The sequence below is a fragment of the Marmota flaviventris genome, chromosome 8 (assembly GCF_047511675.1).
Source record: "Marmota flaviventris isolate mMarFla1 chromosome 8, mMarFla1.hap1, whole genome shotgun sequence".
NCBI classification, from domain to species: Eukaryota; Metazoa; Chordata; class Mammalia; order Rodentia; family Sciuridae; genus Marmota; species Marmota flaviventris.
Genome location: NC_092505.1, coordinates 103,058,252 through 103,079,931, shown reverse-complemented (window position 1 = coordinate 103,079,931; position 21,680 = coordinate 103,058,252).

The following is a 21,680-nucleotide window of genomic DNA, read 5'->3' as shown; positions in this document are numbered from 1 at the left end:
TAATACTCTCTTTTATCACTGGGTATTTCATGAAGGGGAAAGAAGACTTTAAAACAGACGCTAAGAACAAAGAAGAAAGGGAGGAGGTTTCAACAGTTATACATTTATCTATTCCCCACACATCCTCTAGTTTGTATCCTTCACCATATGGTTTTTCCTTAAGTGTAAGCTGCCAGTCAATGAATGAGATCAGGATCATCCCTGGATATGAGTTTTCTAGACTTTAATCTCGTTGAGCTGTTATTTGGCTTGTCATTTGATTTCATTTGGATCTTAAAATATTTTCTCCAAAACAAAGATATTTTCCCTATCAAATACCCTTCCATATGAAGTATTATATTTTCTATAGCATTCCCTCCTTGTTGGTTATTGACAGTACAATTCTTTTACAGCCTCATTACTGTTGCTAAGACCCTATATAGAGCAATGTACATGATGTATAAAAAACTACTTGGTATTTAGCAATATTAGTATAAATTATCTATATTTATTTATACATTTTCAGTTGAAACATACTCAACATGTATCTGTACTCATTGTTGTCATTTTTTCCCATCTATTTTTCCAAGGGTAGAGGGGCTTAAAATAATAATAAATTTTGGCAGGAAAACATCCATATCTATGACACGTTTTTCTTTCTGGCCCATCTATAATCCTGATGTTTTATAATCATATAAGTGTTCCCTTAACTAATTGATCAATGATCAAATAAAGGTAATTACTATTTTCTTCAAATTTCAGTTTATAGTAGGATTACTATCTTCAGGTTCTGTTCATTCCCTATATTCCTGAAAAATATTTAAAATTTCTTAGTGAAGCTGGGCACTGAGGCTCACACCTGTAATCCCAGTGGTTCGGGAAGCTGAGACAGTAGGATAGTGAGTTAAAGCCAGCCTCAGCAAAAGTGAGGTGCTAAGCAATTCAGTGAGACCCTGTCTCTAAATAAAATACAAAATAGGGCTGGCCATGTGGCTCAGTGGTAAAGTGCCCCTGACTTCAATCCCAAGTACCAAAAAAAAAAAAAAAAAAAAAAATTCTTAGTGGAAATAAAATGCAGTATGTGTGCATGAGGTACTTTTACATTAGTATCATTTTCATGCTGTCTTCACGATCTACCTTTTCATCCACCCTATTACTTATTCACTGTCTTAGTCAGTTTGGGCTGCTTTAACAAAGCTCCATAACCTGGGTGGTCTATAAACAACAGAAACTTGTCACAGTTATGGAAACTAGAAATCCAAGGTAGATACTTTAATGTAAAAGTAAGTAAAAGAGCTTACAATAAACTTTTGCCAGAAGGAAGGTTATAAAAAAATACCTTCCAGCAGAATATTAATACTAAACTAAAACAATATTTAAAACCTGTTTAAAATAATGAATCAGTGGTTAACATTATTAATTGCTTTTTTAAAAAGACATTACAACAAATGTATATTCACAATGGTAGTACAAACCCTGAAATGAAAAACACATTTTATTTGGAAGTGCAAGCATTTACCCTAAGAAATAAAAACAATTATGTTTGCAAAGGATAACCATAAATAACATTTATCAAAAATCATAAGTACCAAGTGTCCAAAATATCTGGTGAGGTTTTAGATATATCTTTAGAGGAATTAAATTAGGATGGTACAGCCAGATGTGATGATGCATGCTTATAATTCCAATGACTCTTGCAGCTGAGGCCAGGAGGATCACAAGATCGAGGCAGCCTCAGCAACAGGCCCTAAGCAAAGGCCCTAAGCAACTTTGCTAGATCTTGTCTCAAAGTAAAAAAAAATAAAAAGGGTGGGGGTTATGGCTCAGTGTTTATGTGCCTCTGGGTTCAATCCACAGTTCCAAAAATAAATAAATAAATAGATGGATAATGATGATATATATATATATATATATATATATATATATATATATATATATATATGAAATATAAATAATTACCAAAATTTATGCAATAATTTAGAAATAAATGCAGAACAGATTATTTAATCTTTAATTTTCATTTCTTCATTTTTAATGTCATAAATTTTCATATAATATTCTAATGTACTGTATCATAAGTGGTATAAAAGAAGTCCATAGTTTTCCAATATTCCATAAAATACAGAATTGAGAGTCATAGTCACTGAGAGTATTAAAAATTGTCCAAAGTAGACTAATAAATTTAGAAATAATTAATCTAAACCTATAAAGGGTGGAATACAATGTTACAGTTTAGAGTGACTCTTTTAAAATATAATTGAATGTTTAAGGAAATGTATTAGTAATCAGCTAAATGATGATTATTAGGATGGGCTTTAACATTTGCCCTTTCTATTCTGAGATGCCAACATGAAAATGACGCTCATTTATTTGTATTAACCCATGACCCAAGTTGATTATTCAGGCTTTACAAATGTTCCTTGTTTATAAGTTGGTTCATTAGATTAGTTCAAAAGTAACTAGAAGGTAAGATAATGAAAATGTTAAATCAAACACACTTTATACTTCAAGAAATAACCTGCATGAAGAATCTTGTTCATTCCAACAGGTGTACTACAGAATCCTATTAACTCAGTTTGTCTGTAAAGTTTGATATATATATATAAATAAGAAAAGGAAACAAAGATTAATCTGTTAATACTGATATTAAATAGATTTATCAAAACCATTTTTGTTATTTTTGGTTTAATCTATTACTACTATATTTCCAAAATATTAGAATTAATTTTGATTTCAAATTGCTAATGTACAGAAACTATTTAATATTGAAAATAGACAATAAAAGCGTTGTATTATATTTTGAGTGATTAATGAATTTTTGTCTTTATTTTAAAAGAGAATATTTTCTAAATGTAGCCCTTCTTAGAAATTAATTTTATAAACACAAATTATCAAACACTACAAAACAAAAACCTTGAGTCTCAATAAAAATAGCTCATTAATATACTGAAAACTTAATTGTTTATTATGAATAAATATGTAATCATTCACTATATATTGGAAGATTTTCAATAACAACATTTATCTTTATCAAAAGTAGATGTTCAGATAACATAGAAAATACAGGATAGCAAACACCCTACATACAAAAATACTGTTATTGTTTTCTAAATTTTTACTGGGTGATTATTTCATTCATTTTTGAAAAGGTAAATTATATTTTTTTAAAAATTACAGTGATAATGTAGTAGTATTTCTTTTGTGGCATCATTTTTGAGGTGAGTGTTCTTTCTGTGACACATATTCATGGTTTGTTCATTCTTTTCTTACCTATTTTGTATATGTTTTAGCACAGTTTCTTTTTCTTTCTTTCTTTCCACTCATCCTGCCTTCCTTCTGTCTTCCTTTTCTTTTTCTTTTATACTTTTCTTCAGTACTTGGGATTGAACTCAGGGGCCTCTACCATTTTATTATATTCTTATCCCTTATCTTCTATTTTAAGACATGATCTCACTAAATTTCCAAAGCTGGCTTTGAATGTGTTATCCTTCTGCCTCAGCTTCTGAGGTAGCTTGGAGTGTTGGTGATAGCCTATTTTATTTTTTCTTATTTTCACGCTCATGGGAATTTCTCAATTCCTGAAATACAAAGAAGTGGCATATGTAAATTCTCTTCATAACACAGCATAATCTTTATGTGACAGAGTCTGGTTAGCATGTTTCTTCTGAAACAAACAAAAAAAAAAACTAAAGATATCACTGAAGGTTGTTTAATACACTTTCTTATCTATATTTTTGTGAAAATACTTGCCATGTCTTTGTTTATTTGTTTAAATATCCTGCATTTTTAAAACCCTAAATGAAATCATGTTTTTTTTTTTTTTATTATAGCAGTTATCTTTACTGAAGAGAAGCTAGTACTTTATACAGACAAAAAAAAAAAAAATAGGAAAATGCCTTGAGGAATAAGAAAGACCATACCCATAAAATCTTTAAAGCCATAAAAAGGAAATTTTCTTCAAGAAGAAATAATGGGGGAAATCTGCTCTCACAAGGGTTTCTAGGAAGTTGTTTCCACGGGATTCTTTTTACTATGCTCAGCTACCTAGGAACTCAAGAGTCTATTCCAACTATAGTACAAGGGGGTCTGAGTAGTACTAATTCTACAGGAATATGTGACACTGGAGTTCAAAGGTCATGAAGGCTTCTGTCAAGATTTCTAAAGAAGACCTTACAGGCCAGGCAATGTGTAGCATGATAAGAATCCTTGCAGGCAGCCCCTTGGAAGATGATGTATAAAGCTGAGAGAATGAAGCCAAACTTGAATGGAGACCCCAGGATTAAGAGAAGCAAATAACATGGAATGTCTCCCAAGGAAATCTGCTGGCTGTCAACAGATCCATCATAAGTTAGAGGCCTTGTGAGTTGCAACCAGGAAAGTCACAAGGGTGGAACTGCAGCAGCCGTTTGAAGATTTCAGCTTGCCACCATATGCCATGGATGCTGGACATGGAACTACAGGACTTGCTTGCCCAGATGAGTTTGAATCCTATTTTCATGCCATTGATTTTTCCTATGCCCTCATTTTTCTCTTTTGAATGGAAATGTTTATGATGTGCCATTGCATTTTGGATATATATGACTTGATTTAAAATTTTATATGGATTTAAGTAAAGAGTTTGCCTTAAATCTTGAATGAAGATTTTTACATGGACTTTTGGGTAATGCTGGAACTGGTAAGACCACAGAAACTGGGAGATAGGTGAAATGCATTTTACACCTAGTGGATATGAGCATTTGAGGGCCAGGTGTATAATTTTATTTTGAGAATATAATGTACCGTGGAAAGTTAATGTACTGAAAACATGGTAACACAGTATTCAGAGGTGAAATGCTTAGATTAAAAGAGCTGTAACTTAATAAAAGGATTAACTCTTTTGATTACCTTATAGTTAACATGGATTATTGGATTGTAACTTTAGACAAGGAGGGCAGGGGAGGAAGTAAGTCACTTTGTGTGTGATTTTGGGGATTCTATCTTATTTTCCGGGTTCCTCTTTCTTTCTCTACTTCCTGGCTGCCATCAGTGAAGAAACTTTTTCTCTACTATAACTCTTTCCATGATTATTTCTGCCTCATCTTGGTCAAGAGCAATGGAATCAGCCGGCCATGAACTGAACTCCTCAAAGTTATCCTGTATTTCAGAGACAATGATAAAAGCTAACTAATACAATTGGTAATAGGTTAATAAATTTCCACATAATGCTTTAACACAAATTTACATATTTGTTTGCTTTAAATGTTCTTACATATACTTGTGTGTATGGTTATATAGTATATATGCATATATAATAATACTGTATATATTATTATACAGGTATGTGAGTATGCATGCATGTGTGTCCACCCTTAATACTCTTGAATACATATTTTATATCAGTGGATTTATTTTATAGTGAGATAAATGAATGCTAGTATATGAATCTATCCAATTATTTGTTTAAACATATAAAAATGTTCATTTGTATTACCATTAAAAACTAGAATATTATTCTATGAATATTACTATATTCATAAAATATATTTATATTTATAGAATATTGTCCACTGGTATTAGTTTTGTACTGGTCTAGTTTAAATATGTTTATATAAGTAGTAAGTCATTTCCACTGTTACTATTTTATCAGGTTGATCATAATGACATGTACTCTAGTTTGATTAAAATTTTAATAGGTAATTATAATAAACATTTGTATAAGGTCAGTTATTTGATTAGGAAGTATTAATATGTGTTGAGAGCCACAGTTTAGTCAGAATGACGCCTGGCATTTTTGCCAGAGGAAATGGTTGAAAGGTGACCCCTCAGGGATTAGGGCAGATCCTGCTGGGAATAGGGTGGTTTCAGGATTAGGGCGGATCCTGCTGGGATTAGGGCTGATTCTACTGTCTTGGGTGCCCTCTACTTTGGAGTTCCCATGGAGTTCTCCTGGGGTTCTGAGAGAATTGGCATGGGAGCCCAGTGGAGGCAGTGTGTTTCCAGGAAGTATGGGGAGAGTGCTGGTGGGAGTTCAGGAATAAAGGTTTGTTGTTTTGAACCTGCAAGGCATTGTGGTGGCTCCATTATTTTGTGCCCAGCTAGACTGCTGCAAATATGCCCATGAATAAACATTTGCTATTAGTTGAATAAGGTGCAGGACTATTGTATTTAGTAACAGGAACTTGAAATATTTTACTTTAATAAAATTTTCACCTTTATCCACATTGCTGTCTTTTGACCTTGGGCTCAGTCATCAAAAATCACCATCCATGATTATTGCATAATGGCAATTTTCCAACTTCACAGGTTAAGTGAGTATCCACTGTCTTATTGGTAATCATATACACTTTTTGCAGGTGAAGTATGAATAGGAAAATCTACCACATCTTTATATGACTGATTTTCAATTTCTGTACAAAAATCCTACAGAAATATATATTTTATATAATCATATATATGTTATATATATATATATATATATATATATATATATATATATATATGTGTGTGTGTGTGTGTGTGTGTGTGTGTGTGTGTTTATGAATTGAAAGATTAACCAGACTCATACCCATTTGCCAAATATACCCTCACTCTCACAAACAAGCAACAGGTGAGAAAGATACATCCACTATTAAAATAATCTAGAAATAATTTAATAGTGAGTGATAAGTTCAGAATAAAATGTAATTTAAAAATATTTTTTTTACTTGTAGATGGACTCAATTTATTTATTTATTTATTTATTTATTTATTTATTTATCTATCTTTATGTGGTGCTGAGGATTGAACCCACTGCCTCACATGTGATAGGTGAGTGCTCTACCACTGAGCTACAACCCCAGCCCTAAAATGTGATTAAGTCAAGAGAAGTAAGCAACTAGAAAAGATTTGTGCATATGGAATAAGGGAAGTTGTGTGTTTAGTGGCTGTTCTAGGGTAGCTTTCATGATGAAAACCAACCATTATAAATTTCATATCAAAAAAGTATTCAACAGATTGATAGATGAAAAACATATATATATATATATATATATATATATATATATATACACACACACACACACACACACACACACATACATATATATGTATATATATATATACATATATACATATATGAATATCAGAAAAACTATAGGATTCATTTGAATAAAGATCTTTGAATTTCTATAATTTGCCATTTTTATGTGAAATATTCTCATAATTTTAAAACAGGTTGATTATTTGAATACAATAAATATTCCCTTCAGTTTCCTTATTCAAGCTACATATAATGCTGAGTATTTATATTTAGTACTTCCAACATTACTTCATTGAAACACATTTCAAAATTGTGAAAGGTAATGCTATCATCTTCGGAACTATTGATGTCTAGTTTATCTGATTTTAACCCAAGTAGGTCAGAGGTTTTATTCAGTCCTTTCCAGTAATACCATGGAAACATCCCTACACCAAGGAGGTTATTAGCTTATAATGAAGACTGCAGTATTATAATGGGCCTAATATATGGAGGGGTGCACCTAAGAGGTATTTTGAGAGAAACACACCCAGACACATACACACACAATTCATGTGTAATGGTGGAACAAATTATATAAAATTCTAATATTATGATATTATGTTTGAATATTGCTAAACTCATTGCTGATTTGTGATATTTCCATTGAATAACATAAAATAAATTGAATTTTTATTGCTTTTTTTGGTGCCTCTGACTTGGAAGTTCAGATTTTAGCAGTCAAGGAAAGCAAAGGAATCATATAATATGATATAACATGACGATGGATGGCAAGTCACTTCTCTTACTGTCTGTAGAGTGTGCAACCTTTAAATAATTGAACTATATTCAGGACAAGAGCAACTACTTCATGAAATCTATACTATTTCAAGGTAATTTTTCAGTATGTGTCAAAGTAGGTTTACTTGACTATAGTAACATGAGAACCAAATGAACCTAGCAAGATATTTTCATTCAATGAAAACTATGAGGTATGGAAGACCTGAGGGCTGTTTTGCTTCAGCAGCTAGAGTATGTCATCATTGTCTTGTTTATCCTTTCTTTCTCTTTTACTATCTGCCATTTCTTTTCAAGACTGGTGTCCCACTATGATTATAAGAAAACTGCCAAGAGCTACAAGATTTCTACTATTCTATCATTAACTAGGGATAAGTTTTCCAGGTGATGTAGGACATTCAGTGAAATTTGAATTTGTACAAAACAGCAAGTGAGTTTACAATTCAAATTAGTTGGTCAGTTGCCAATTCTAGCAATCCTTTTAAATGAAATAATATATCTGTAAACTTTGTAAAATTGAGGAAAATTATTTTTAGAAACTCTTACGTAATATCTACTCCTGCCTCATTGTCTCAATTTTGTTTCAATACCTCAACAATATTTTTCACTAAGTAGGATTTTATAGTTCTAAGCTGTAAATTCTGAAGTGCATATTATTCTAAGTTGTATTCTACTAAATTTTTGGATATGCTTAATTAAAATACATTAAAATTTTTAATAGTTAAGTAAAGAAAGGAAATAAATTTTGGAGAAGAACAAGGGTTTTATCCCAAAATATGAGAACAGAGCTAAAATAATGTAATTTTAAATAATACAAATTTTGAAATCAGATTGTGCAAATCTTCTAAATATTAGCATGTAACCTTGGGAAAGCTACATAAGCACTCTATTTATAATTTTCCTAATTTCTCAAATGATATTAATAGTATAGTATTATTCTTTAATGACATCAAATGACAATATCATCCACTTAATAATAGTTTTATATATATTTATGTATAATCACTTAATTAATATTTTGCATTAGAAAAACCTTAATAAGTAATAAATCATGAAAAAATTCATATTATAAAATCTACAAATAATTATCATTGTTCATAAAATATTCTCAATTAGTACTTGTTGAAAAGTACCCTTAAATTATTTTATAAGGCTATTTATTGAGCATATTAATGAAATAACATTTATTGAAAATATGGATTTTTTTTCCATTATTGTTTTTTTTTATTGGTTGTTCAAAACATTACAAAGCTCTTGACATATCATCTTTCATACATTTGATTCAAGTGGGTTATGAACTCCCATTTTTACCCCAAATACAGATTGCAGAATCACATCAGTTATGGACATTTGTTAAGACAATACAACAATTTAGCTAATACTCAGTTGTGTAATTTGTTTTATAACAATTTCTATAAATAGACTGAATTATAGCTACATGTCTCAATTTCATTATAATAGTAAGTAGTTTCTTTGGTAACCACGTCCCTTTATATAATCTCAGAATAAAAGTCAGCTGAAAATCAGTGATGAATCAAAGGAACATAATGAAAAGTATGCTAATTAAACACACAATCTGTGACTATATTTCTAGCCACCTATCATAATTGTTGATGACAAAGAGATTTTCATCTATACTCTTATCTTGATTTCCTTAAATATATAATACAGATTTTAGGTATACAGTCTTTTTTTTTTTCTTGTGGTACTGAGGATTGAACCCAGGGCTCTGTGTATGCAAGGTAAGCACTCTACCAACTGAGTTATATCCCCAGCCCTTAGGTATACAGTTTTTAAGTGAACAAACTCATTCTACACTGACATATTAATTAAAATTTAGTTTATTTCTTTCTAACATATCTCTTATTCCCTATGTATTTTGTATATTTAAGTAATTTGTGCCAGGCACTGGGTGAGAATTTTTGCAGAACATAGATGAGCATATATATATATATATATATATATATATATATATATATATATATCAGATTTAGTTTGTAGAGATAATACTGTATGGTAAATATAAGTAAATTTCCATACTTTCAATATTCTGTTTCCTCAACCTAGTCTTGGTTTCCTCAACCTAGTCTTGTAGATATAGTATGGAATAGTAGAAAACAAACAAACTACTGTGAAAAAAAGAACATGTAACAATAAAGAAAATATAGAATCCTTCAATCCATAACTCCACTCTAGGTTGTCTTAGGTTGGTGTGCTTGAGATAGGTTTCCTTGAATTCCATCATGGCCATTTATCTAGCAGAGTTCTCCATTGTTTGTGGCTTGATTATCTAAACTCTTCTCTATGTTCTGAATTGATTGGGACCAGTGACAATCAGATATGCTACTTTAATATTCTTTGTCCCTTACCTCTGAATGTGACCACATTTGGATTCTTGCCTAGGCAGTCTTCAGTATTGGTTTCAAAGTGGCCTTATTTCTTTATAGCTATACAGCATGTACTGAGGTCACCTTAGCTTTCAGTTTGGTTACTTCTAATTGACTCTAAAAGACAGGTGGGTATTACTGAGTCTCCTCATGATAATTGTAAACAGAACATTCAAGAGTGCCAACTAACCCCTCTTGAAAAATAACAAAGCCAATCTGCCTTGTCTCCTTTGCTGGAATTCACTGATGTTGGGGAATAGTATTGGGCAGGTTATGTCCTTCAAAAATCTCAGACATAAAATGTCTAAAGATGTGTAAAATACATTTACCCATATGTTTGAGATCTTTGTGATTGGATATCTGTCTTACTCTAATCAAGATATCTGCCTTACTCTTCCCATTATATCTATGCCTCTTTGCCATACACACTCCTGGGAACATAGCTACTGTTTTTTCTCTCTTTTTTTTATTATCTGATTCAAAATTTCCTTAGGTTGAATTCTGTAATTAAGTCCCCCAGGCCTAGGGTCTTAAAATGATAAAGGCTAAAATAAGGAATAGAAAAAATATTTTACATTTTATAAATTTTATGTTTAAAAGCCAAGTTACAATATTCTGTTGTTTGTCATGGTGAAAAAATTCAATCATGCATATAATTAATACATTAAAATATTTCAATACACAAATTATGATTTAAATCTCTCTCTCTCTCTCTCTCTCTCTCTCTCTCTCTATATATATATATATATATATATATATATATATATATATATATATATATCCTTTTATTAAAATAAATGAATAGAGCAGAATTCTCAGATGGTGCACATTTCCTAGTTATGGTTATCACATGTAAATGTATATTATTAAAAATGTTTTAAAAAAAGAAATGTTCTGGTATTGATTCAATTGTAAAGCAGCTTGCTTGTGGCTGTCAGAGAAGTTAGGTAATCATCAAGGTCAGATTTCCTTAACATGAGGTCCCTAATGATCTCTGATAGGCTTTAGAAAAGTGATTATTTTACAGAACCATCACATATATTAGATTCTCAAAATAATGGAATACAAACAAAAAGTTTTACGTATTTTTCTCAAAGATGCTTAATTTTATAAAGTTCTTTTCTAAGAAATAAGGCATGGGAAATATATGTGGACTTTGCATATTTTGTATCTGTTATTTTAAAAATGGTCATTTGGTTATAAAAATTTATGAGTTGCTTAGAATTATAAGAAAAAAGACATTATTTGAATGTTAAATATTATACTACATTCTATATTTGAAACTTAGCATGCTAGTTTCAACGTCGATTTTTGCATGAGAAGACCTCTTTTGAAGTATTGATTCATTCACATAACATCAGTGCCCAGCTACACACTCCAAATCTTTTTTTTTTTGTGGGGGGGAGGGTAGTGGAATTGGACTCATGGGTACTTGACCTCTGAGCCCCATTCACAGCCATATTTTGGATTATATTTATTGACAGGGTCTCCCTGAGTTGCTTAGAACCTCGATGTTGCTGAGTCTGGCTTTGAATTTGTGATTCTCATGTCTCAGCCGCTGGGATTATAGGCATTCACCAGTGCACCAGCAACACACATCTAGAAAATGATCAAGAGAGACAGAAAATGAGACATTCAGCTGATGTTTTATTATATGGACACATTGCATATATTAATATTAAGGATATAATTATCTGAAAAAATCTGTCATTATAGAAACAACAGGTGTTAAATATTTTAATTAATTGCTAAATAAACTGATGAACTTTATTTTATATAATAAGAAGAACATCATATCTAAATGATAGTACTTTAAACTTTACGCAAATATATAATTATTTTATAGAGAGTATTAAATGTCAGGACATTCACATTACAATGGAAATATATTTGAATATAGATGCAGCATATTGACTATATGACATGTGGTGACTTAAATGTGATGACATTCAAGTTGGTTTGCTGGTAAAAATAATGTAAGAAATGAATATATATATATATATATATATATATATATATATATATATATATATATATATATACTTCCTGTACTAGAGCAATACCAACTGCATATTATCCACAGTTTTTTTTTTCAAAATGACTTGAGACTACTTGCTATATTTAATTTTTTTGTCACTAGATGGCATACTATATGTAAAAATAAAGAATTCACTAAACTGATGAAATTAAAATAATGCCACATAACACAAGTATGTAAACTATCAGCTTATGCTATAGTGATCAAGTGACAGTAATAAAGATAGAAATTCAAATTCATTTGGTAAGAATTTATTTCAAGATTTTTTTGTCATCAGAATTTAATGATAAATTTAGAAGGAAATAATTACCATTTTCAATTTTAAGTGTTAATATTGATATGGTTTATAGCTATCCTTAGATTCTAACATAATTTGAAGTTTCTTAATAAATAAATGTCAAAAATAATTTGGTTAAATGAAGAGAAAAAATTCTAAGAAACATAAAGTATAATTATGATCTTTTAACAGATTGTCATTATTTCAGTCATTTACATGTTATTATAACATATTACATGTTATCTTTATCTTCTATAAAGATCCTTTTTAATCCTACCATACTCCAAACTATGTTAAATTTGCCATAACTATTATAAAAGAGAAGACATGAGAACTCCTAGTTTGTTTATTTACTGTTGCTTGGAAACTATCCCAATTGTTAAGTTTAAAAATAACAAAAATTTGCTTGTCTTTAATTTTTTTTTAATGGAGTGTACTCAATGGGAATAGCATATCTCTATTCTGCATAGAACAATTAACTGGGCTAGAAGATGGAATTGCAAAATCATCCACCTACCCAACTTTTTTAGGTCTGGAAGCTCCTATGGGACTTTCAAATAAGACTCCAAATTCTTCTTCTGGATGTTCACCTGGGTTGTTGTTGTTTTTGTTTTTGTATTGCAGCATGTCAGGCTATATTTCCAGAGAGAAGACACAAAACTTGACATTCTTAAAAGTTAGGCCTGAAACTGGCACAGAGCTATTTCCACTGTATTTTATCAAAGAGTCACAGAACTAGAGGATGGACAAATATACCAAACATTTATGTGAAAAAAGTAGCAAAGAAATTTTAGTTTTCTTTGAACTACATTGGTCTATTCTCAAGCCACAATTATTACATATCTCTAACTTGCAAAATGCCTTTTCTCATATAAGGCCACCTAAAAGATTTATTTCACTAGTTATCATACTCAAAACCCAGAATACTTCATCCTTAACAAGAGGTTAAGATGTCAATGTTGTTTTTTTTTAGGTATGGTTACTCAAAAAGATAAAAAGAAAAATATTTTTCTCCCATACATTCAAATAAAATTACAGAGATAGGGAGAATACAATAGGCACTCATTTATAAAGGAAGAAAATGGGAGGCACATAGAAGTCATTGGCTCATAGCAATTCTGAAATACATCTGGGTACATGTTGCCAATTGCTTGATTAGCACTCAGGCCTGTTCTGTTGTAATTTTATATAGCAATTGATGTCACTTTGAGCTCTTGGCTCTGAATAGCAATCTCATTTTGAGTGATGTTCATAGAAGTTAAAGGACTTAGAGGCCATTCTTCACTTTGAACTTTCTCTGTACCTTTTGGTCCAAGAAGAATAATCTTTTGAAAACTGTGAGTTCCTTGCATGCAATTTATATTCAACTCAATGATACAAAAGTCAAGCCCACATTTCTTTCCAGGGCAGGCTCTTCCGTATTTTAGGTCATATTTGAGGCCTAAGATGTTTAGGAGTCCTTTTGTCTAGGTGCATGGGTTTATGAGGTATATTCTTAAATCTTTCTGATGACTTAGCAAAGGTTTTAACAAGCTCCACCATTGATATATTTGATTCAAAAGAAAAATTTTATTAAAGTCAAACTGAATTTGAACTTTTTCTAAAACCACTTTTTATTTTAATAACCTATTGTTTAGAAGTCCAGAATGAGAAAGTTTTATTTTCAAACATATTCCTACTCCTTTATGTTTAAAGTTTACCTCCCAACTGAAAAATTAATTTTAGCTCTTCCTGCAGGTTTACATTTTATCACAACCTCAGAGATGTCACCTAGTGCTTATAGCATTTTTCCTGGAAATGTCCCAAGTCCTGTCCATGGGTTAATCAGATGCCATTTCTATTTCCCAGAATATCTCAATGAACAGTGTTGTAAAATGTTATTTTACTTTTCTCCTATGTAATATAACAATATCCTTAACTTATCCTTAACTTTACGGATTTGACCAACAGTGTCTCTGAAACCTTTCATTACCACTTTTCCTAAACCTTTATTTTTTAGTTTTTATTGATTCATCATAATTGTATATAATAATGAGATTCATTGTGATTATGTACAGTGCATAATTTGACCTATTTCATTCCTCTTTTCTCCTGACCTTTTTCTCACATTCTCCCTCTCCACATTACTTTCTTCTAGTGTAATGGTCTTATGTTTTCATGAGGTCCCTCTTTTTTTTCCCCCTCTCTAGCTTTCACATATGAGAGAAAACTTGACTTTCTGAGTCTGGCTAATCTTACTTAGGATAATATTCTTTAATTCCATTGATTTTCCTGCAAAGGACATAATTTTGTTTTACTTTATGGTTGAATAAAACCCCATCATATGTCCATACTACATTTCCTTAATCCAGTCATCTGTTGGTGAACACCTAGGCTGGTTCCATAATTTGGCTATTGTGATTGTGCTGCTGTAAACATGGGTATGCTTGTATTGCTAGAGTATGCTGACCAAAGCTAATTTCACATTTTAGGTTTTTTGCCTCAGGAGCACACCCTTTCTGAAACTGTTTCATTTTAACTACATACTGCTGGATAACAACCCACCCCCAAGATAAGAGGCATAAGATATCCACAATCACTTGTTGGATCATGATTCTGTGATTAAAACAAGGCTTAGTATGAATGGCTTATCACTTCTTTATATGGTATTAGCTGAAGTGACTTGACTGAGGCTGGGAGTCCACATTTACATGGCTGACAAGTTTATTTTGGTTGTCATTAGAGAGCTCGGTTTTCTTGGTTGGGAACTTCAAATTTCTTTCACTCAACTGCATGGACTTTCTCAAAACATGACATTTGAGTTCAAAGACAGAGAAAGCAGAAGCTGCCTATCACTTTTTACACTAGGTCCTGAGTTGGCATATTGTCACTTCCATCATGTCTCTATTCTACAAAACATGCACCAACCCAGCACAGTTAGAAGTAATTTGAAAAGCACACTTCATTTCTTGGTGGAGGAATGAAAAAGAAGGTTAACCCATTATTGTTTCAGCAAAGCTAATGGTACTAGCTGTACTATTTATAAGAAAAATGATTATTTTTAAATTTGAAGTATTTTGGAACATTTACTATCACAGAAAAGTTTTAAACATACAACAGAGAGTTCCTATATAACCCACCCCCAGTTTCCTAAATAGCCTATCACAGTGCCACTGAGTTACCAACTAACAAACTGGTACTGGTACGGTCATATTAACTAACTCCATACTTTATTTGGGTTTTACTCCTTTTTTCAATAATGTTCTTTCTCTGTATCAGATTACAATTCAAGATACAACTTTAGAGTTATTTGTCATTTCTCCTTAGTATCCTCAAATCTGATAATCTAATAATCTTTCATAGTTTTCTATGACCTTGATAGTCTTTAGAAGCACTATCTAAATATTCTGTGGAATGATAACCAATCTGTGATTGTCTTATAATTTATTTTCATGAGTATCCTGAAATAAGGGGAGTTTTTTCAGCAAGAATATCACACAGTGCTATTCTCATTACATGAGGTGATAAATATATCAACTGGGGATGGGTAATGTAGCATTGGGCAAATTTATCCACTGTCAAAATTAGTTTTCGCTTTCTGTAATCTGTCCTTTGGAAACAAGTTAGCACAAATAGCCCCACCTTAAGTAGAGTCTGAAGGGTTTGATATATGCATACATATGTATATATATATATATATATATATATATATATATATATATACATATACAGATAATATCTATCAGTAAATATATATATATATTCTAAAGAGTGAGTGCTTCTGAAAGATATACCTCATCTTGTTTATTTGTTTATTTATTCATTTTCTTATATCAGCATGGACATATATACTTTCTATTTTAGTTCATAATCTAATACTATGTTCAATATTTATTGCTTCAATAGATGTTTTTTTTACTCAGAGTTCCTTTAGGTTGTCTAACATGTTCTTTTAATGTATCACTTTCTTTTGATATTCTCTAAATAAACAACCAAAAATTTTAGAATAGACTTAGATTTATAGAAAACTTAAGAGCATAATACAGAGTTCTCAAATACCTCACACCTGGTTTCCTCTATTATTAATGTCTAAGATTAGCACAGTTCATTTGTCACAATTAATGAACCTATAGTGACACATAATTAACTAAAGTCCATACTTTCTTTCCTAATATCCTTTTTTCTGTTCCAAAATTCCTTCTTAGATACCATTTAGTTGCCAAGTAACTTGTAGATACATTACATTTATTAGCAGACTGTGATGTTTAATAAGAATACCTTTGTTCTTATGATCTCAAACATTTTGAGGGATGTTGGTCATAATTAAAAAAAAACTATTTTACAAGAGATTTTTCTCATATGATTCCCATAATTAGGCTGAGATTTTGAGTTATTGGTGGGAGTATTGCAGGAGTATTGCAGAAATATTGCCAATTTCATTCATGATATCAAGATTATTTCTTATTAGTGTTGCTATTAGTGTTGATCATCAGAATGGGGTAGAGATATTCAGGTTTATATAATCTATTCTCTTTCTATTTTCCACACAGTGGTCTTTGAATGAAGTCACTGGGGTCCGTGAACACTGAAAGCATGAAGAGTTAAACTCTACTTCCTAGAGCAGGAATCATCTTCATAAATTTTTGGATTCCTTCACATTTGGAATTTTTACATTCTCTTCCATTTATTTGTTTATTCAATCACTTATTTATACACTTTAAGGATAATCCAATCAAGATTATTAGACCACCTTGCATATTCTCTGACCCCGTAATATAGTCAAGAAGCCCAGGTTGGTTTGATTAGAGAATGGAAGTAGATAATATTTGAGAGCAGGTGCCCTATTGGACCCAAACAGTTAACAGAGTAAGAGAATATATTTCTGAACACCAACTTGTAATATACCTGTCTATAAGCATTCTTGTCTATTTCAATGGTAAGCTAAACATAAGTTCATACTGCTTTTTCTAAAATGTTGTCTATTATCAACATAGATCAATATTATATTTTCTTGCTTTTTTTAACCCCAAACTCCTATGAGAAACCTGGCTTTTGACAACTATCACAAATTTACATAATTGTTCAATTCCACCATATATATAAAGTGGTTTCAGAACTAAGCAACAACCCAAAGAAGAACACATCACCAAATAAAGTCTAGTGCTTACATACTGTTCTTTGGTATTTAAACTTAAAATTTCCACTCATTTACAGAGATAATTAGGTTAACAATTTTCCCCCACTTGGTTCTGTAAGATTGCTTGATGCCTTTGCGAAACGGTTTGATGTTATTATCATGTCTGCATTCAATCCTGGGACACCTAGACCTTCCTAAGTGTTATTTTAAAATGTGTGTTCACTACCTTATACTATAAAGTTTTGAAATTTGACAAACATTGAGTCATGTATCCATCCTTACTGATTATAGAAGATAATTCATTTAGTATCTATAGTAGTTCCTCCAAACTTACAAAACCCCTAGCAACTTTTTATTTGTTTAAACTTTCTATGATTTTATTTTTCAGGATTCCTAGAAATGAAATTGCTCAATATGTAGCATTTTCAGACTGACTTCTTTCACTTAGCAATGAAAACTTTGCATTCATTTTTCACATGTCTTGATAGCTCATTTCTTTTTCCCTCACTGAGTAATATTCCACTGTAAGGATGTTCCATATTTAGCTTATCCATTCACTGATTTAAGAACATCTTGGTTGCTTTCTGTATTTTGTAGTTATAATAAAAATGTTGGAAATATGCAGATTTTTTTCATGTACAAAAATTTTCAAATCCTTTTATTCAATGATTATTTTATGCTTCTTTTTTTTAATTTCAGTACTGGTGTTTATTTCTAGGTCTTTTGATTTTATATAGTTATTTTAAATTTAAATCCATTATCTATATTATAATTATAATTTAATTTAATTTTAATTATAATTTAATTATAATATAATTAAATTATAATTATAAATTAAATCCATTATCTAAAATAGATTATTGGGATTTTTATTAGAATTTTATAAAATATATAGATCAAGTTTAGTAAGAATTGAAATCTAAATATTGAGTTTCCCAACACATGAACAGGGATATCTCTATAATATATTTAGACTTTTAAAAATTTCTTTCATCAATGTCTTGTTGTTTTCTATAAACAGATCTAGGGATTTGTTAATTTTTTTCCTGCTTTACTATATTTGAATCTATTGTGTTATATAATTTTTCAGTCTCAACATTTGGATGTTCATTCCTGATATAAGGAAAAACATTTGACTTTTGTATACTGAACTTTTATGTTGTGACTTTACTATATTCACCTATCACCATCCTGCAGGAAAAGCTCCACACCTAGCTTAGTACCCCATCAGCCAGACTAACTGAACTCCCTAACTGACCACCCTACCTGGTCCTCAATCTAAAAGGTTTCACCTTTTTTTCCAACTTGTACAAACTATTCAGACAAGATAATCACATCCTCCTGTGATAGCCAGGAGTTATCCCTATCCTCCTGTTAATGCAGAAACTGCCTTCCCTAACCCATTCTCTTACAATCTGCTCCCCAGTGCAACCTCCCTGTGCATCTGCATAGTGTGTTGTGACATCCCATCCCTTTGGCTGTAAGTACACGTGATGTGACTAAATACTGCATTACTAAGAGTTTCCACACTAACACTAGTACATACTCATCCTCTAGCAATTCCCCAAAATCACGATTTATATATTCCTTACCAGCCCAGAGAAACTGTGTCTTGTGTTACAGGTCAACACATCTCAGTTTCAATTTCATGGTATCAATCTGTGCTCCAACCTTAGTTCTCCATGGAGTCCAAGAAAAGGCATGTTTTGTTTTCATCTTTTTTTCTTTGGGTAAGTATGCTTACTTAGTAGACATCTTCAAGCTCTCTACAACTAACTGCCACTAAAGCTTCTCATCTTTATTCATATTTTTTTTTCAGTTACTGTTGACTTTATAGCTTAAAAATGCATGACAAAAAATTTGGTATTAATTTCTTATGCCCAGTTTTTCAAGAAATGATTTTGAATGTTTTCACAGTAAAGAAATAAGTGTTTGAGGAAGATATGTTTTATAGGATTTAGACATTATGCAATATATGTTTGTATCAAAATATTTCATGATATCCCTTTAATATGTACAACTTTTTATTTAACTTATCAGTTTGCATTTCAAAAATGCTATTCTGATTACTGTGCCTAATTTTCAATTTTGCAAATTCTACCTTTTTATTAAGCAGAATTGTTCTCATTTGATGAGAAATAAACATTGGAATTCACAGTACTTTGTTGTTGCTTTTTTATTTGTTTGTTTTGCAATACTGGGGTTGGAAATTTTGGTATTTTGAAAAATTAACAATTAAAGATTTTGAGCTATTGTTTTATAAATTGATTTATATTAACTTGCTTATATTTAAGTACAGTTTAATAATATTTTCATAGTCATATAATTATCCATATCTTTTCCAGTTTCAAATAACATTTTTGTGCTATGTCATCAAAATATTAATTATATTAGCTGTAATGGTGATTTAACAATAGGAATTCTAACATTCCTTGCAATAGAGTGGCTGACATAAAAATTGCTTTGGAACAAGTACAGTACTTATTTTTCTATTTCTATTTTTTTCTTTTAAATATTAAGCAAAAAAGTAATTACTACTTATATTTCCTGCATTATAAATTACTTAATTTGTAATTAGAGATTAGAAAATTTATAAAACTTTCTGTATTTTGGTAAAATCAAAAGTATCACATTATGATTACTCAAATTGATTGGTCTAAACTTGTCTTTCTCTAAAACCATATTGCATTTTAACTGTTTTTGCATTTTTACTCATTATTACTACTTCTTAGAAAAATAAAATTTATAAGCATTAGTGTTTACTTAGCACTTTATAGTTTCCAAAATGTTTTGTGAAAATAAGTCAGACATCATAAAGCAATGTGATGTCTGAGTTAATTGCACATAAATATGTGTATAACAGAAATCCCAAGAGCATAACTGGAAATCACACTTTTGCTTAAAGTATTTTGGATTATACTTTTGGCAGGAAAAACTGTATAAATTATTTGCAATTAAAATTGATTGAAGCCAGTTGTGGTGACTCACACCTGTAATCCCAGCAGCTGGGGAGGATGAAGCAGGAGGATCATGAGTTCAAAGCCAGACTCAGCAAGTTTGCAAAGTCCTAAGCAACTCATCAAGATCTTTTCTCTAAATAAAATATTTATAAAGGGCTTGGAATGTGGCACAATGGTTAAGCACCTCTAGGTTCAATCCCTGGGGCCCCTCTCACCCCCCAAAATAACTATTATACATACTTAATATCAACCTTCTGCCAAATCAAAGTGAGTTTGATTTTATCTATGTATAAATACAGTTTCAGGGTCATGCAGTGAAAAGCACTGGTATATTTGGAACTATTATGCACAGTCCATTACAGTGGGTTATGCGATTACTAAGATTTTAGGCAATTTGAGATAAAAAGGGTCTGCTTCAGGGAGTATGGGTAGCAAGATTTGAATTATCATAAAGCAGAATATGAAATAAGGTTTCAAACACAAGTAGTTTATTTGGGTTTTAATATGATGGGATACTGGTAGTAGATTGAGAATGTAAAAGAAGGGAAAAAATGAAGCCCAAATAGTTTACCTTTCTAAACTACCACTGCAGGCTATTGAAGCTTAATCCACATGAGCAGCTCTAGTGTACAAGGTATAAATCTTGTTATGATTTATCACTCTCAAGTAAAATTCATCATTGGTTTAAGGTTGCTGCTGGGGATTGTTAACTTTGTTGCAATTTTTTGTTAGCCTAGTGTCCTCCAGCAGTTTTGTCTCTGGAGGTCAGAGAAGGCCCTTGGACAAATAACTGCAAAGCTGGGAGCTGTAAGCTTGGACAGGAAGCAGGAAAATTCTACATTTGGAAGTAGCATGGATAGAGCACTGTCCGCCTGCCACAGCACCAGGTAGCCTGGAACCAGTTTTTGTGATCCTAAATGATAATATATATTTTATAAATCTGGTGTGTTGCTATGAAAGCAGAATCTAATGATAAGCAAATGATTACCAGAGGCTTAAACACATAAACAGTTTATAGTCAAAATCTTCACCTTCTTTTAAATATATTGGTTCTTTTAAGTGTATAAATGTTTTGATTATGATATATTTTTACAACTGCTATAGAAGAAAAATCACTCACAAAACTAATGTATTTATATTATAATATCATTA